The sequence below is a fragment of the Pelodiscus sinensis genome, chromosome 1 (assembly GCF_052426305.1).
Source record: "Pelodiscus sinensis isolate ZL-2025 chromosome 1, ASM5242630v1, whole genome shotgun sequence".
In the NCBI taxonomy this organism is placed as follows: domain Eukaryota; kingdom Metazoa; phylum Chordata; order Testudines; family Trionychidae; genus Pelodiscus; species Pelodiscus sinensis.
This window is the reverse complement of record NC_143052.1, coordinates 341,454,973-341,457,627: the sequence shown is the minus strand read 5'-3', so window position 1 is coordinate 341,457,627 and position 2,655 is coordinate 341,454,973.

The window sequence follows — 2,655 nt, the reverse complement described above, 5'->3', positions numbered from 1 at the left end:
AGGGAGTTCTCAGGGTTCCCTGGCCGGAGTTGCTACAGCCTCCTGACCGCACTGATGCTGGGGATTCCCTGTCCCGGAAGGGGTGGAGGCTCCCAGATACTGTCTGGCCCCAGCTGACACCAGATTCCCCTGCCTAACCACTGCTGGCCCAGCCAGAACTCCGCAGACCCCACTCTTTCGGGGCTCTTTGGTCCAGCAACATCCGTGGCCTTGCCAGACCATGATATTGCCGGACCAAAGTCCCAGATTTGGGAGGTTCAACCTGTGCATTAAAGCATCAGACATCTGCATATTTCCTGCTCATTGCCTTGCTAGGGCAATAGGCAAAATTACATGTTATGCCAATTGGTACACTTAGTGCTCTGAGCTAGTCAGAATATAGCATTTCCACCTGATGTAGATTCTGATGTTTAGACAGTTTCTTTCATCCCAATTCAAACTGAGAGTTGAAAATATCCACATTTTTTTAGATTAAAAAAAATGTTTCAAATATTTGGATTTGGACTTGGAAACAATGAATTATGAAAACAGTTTGAGCAAAACAACACTGCATGACATTCCAAAACAACATCTTGATTCAAACAGATGTCTCATTTCCAATGGCCTTTTCAACCTTAAAATTACATTAAAGAGATACCTTAAACTGATATGTCAATTCAAATCAAAGTGTCAAGTTGAATCAACATTAAGAAACAAAACAGTTTGATTAAAAAATGCCTCTTTGGGAAACAAATGTTTTGTGAAAATCAACATTTCCCTCAGAAAGCATCAAGTTAGATGAAACCATATTTTCCAATGAGAAAAACTGATGATTCAAAAATACTTGACTAGCTCTAGTACTCAGTAAAGCTCTTGAGATTATTGCCATACAATATATATACATGCTGTTTATGCAATACACATCTGCAGCTGAGGAAATGCATCTCACACAACATCCCCAACACACACTCTTCCCATCAACATAGACCTGAAACTGTGTGACATACGCAGGTGCAGTCTAGACCGATGAACAGCTCTGTCTCCTCAATTCTCCAATCTGTTTCACTCTGAAAACAATCACTCCTCCAGTATGTATAATCCATCCAGTTATCACATTTCAGTTCTCTGGCTAGCCACCCTTGGATTACACTGCAGAGCAAACTCCCAGCAAACCCTCCAATTCCAGACTTTTCCCAGAAATTTACATCTTCTACTGCCCACCTCTCTCCTGGACAATTTCAACAGTGTGATGCTGTTGTACAAAGAAAAGGCAAGTGTTCTTCTCGGTTGTATGAACTGAAAGGAGTGTTGCAGGTAAGAAATGGAAGGTAATTGTTCTGCTTTACTCAGTGATAAAGAGACCTCAGGTGTGAAAAAATTTGAGGGATGCCAGAGGAGGACATAAGATTTGTGATCCACTGTAATGCTCATCTTTTTCAGCACTGGTGCTGCTAATTATTCCCCATTTTATTGTCTTGCATTTTTTTCCTTCCTCAGTGAAGTACTTTTGCACCTATCATTATTGAATGTCATCTTCCTAATTTGAGACAAATTCTCCAAATTATCAAGAGCATTTTGAATTACAATGCTTGCCTAGAATGTGCTTGCAACTCTGCCCTGCTTAGTATCATTAGCAAACGTTACTAACATACTTACCACTTCATCATCTGAGTCATTAATAAAAATATTCCAGAGTATCGCACCCAGAATAGAGAGATTCAGGTACTGTGCCAAATGCAGCTCTAAACTGGCACATGATCTGAGCTTATATTTATTAATTTTGCCCTACCAGGTATTTTTTTCTGTTTTGGATTAAAAGTAGTCTCAATCCATGATTCTCTCATGCTGGTGTAAAATGAATTGGAATGGAGTGTAGGAGCTCTGACATGTCCCAGTAAGGTGAGGGTTAATCTATGGAATCAAATCCAATGCCCTGGAATGCTGTAACCTAAATGCTAATGTTGCATTTTCCCCAGTGCTGTGGGATTCCTACTGAAGAAAACATAAAAATAGCATAAGAAACCTTTCTTGGTTTTCAGTGAGCTTTATATTTAAATCTAGACACAGGAATCTTGAATAGCTCAGAGTAAAATTAATATTAAGGATAGCCTTTCAGCTCATGTGACTTTTTGAAGATATAGTGGGTCTGTATCTTAATTCAAATAGCATCTTCCTTAATTAAACTGCTTTGTACCCTGCTCGAGCAATGTCATCGGCAGTGATTAGATTTAAAAGAAATGAGTATTTATCTAATTCCCCTCTCAGAATTATGCATGTGGGAAAGTGTAATGCAGGCGACAAGAATTGATGGGGACATTTTCAATTAAATGCCTCAAATAAGCCTAAAATTGAGATTAAATGGAGCGGTTTATGAATATCAATTAAATTCTAATTATGTAAAAGCAATTATTGTTCCTGTATTAGTTATGTGCTTTGGGGTTAATTGCAAGACAATCAGATTTATGCCCTCAGTACTTTAAATGCTACTGTGATTTAATTAGCATTTATAAAGTTTCATACTTTTGGAAATATTAACCAAAATCTTCAAATTTGCTAGTGCCTAAAGTTAAACTACTAAATCCTTATATAAATACTTCAACAGAGACCAAAAGATATTTCTTGCTGTCCCTCCTGGGCCTACAGGCTCCCCTCTGTAATAGTGGTTAATATTTGTGT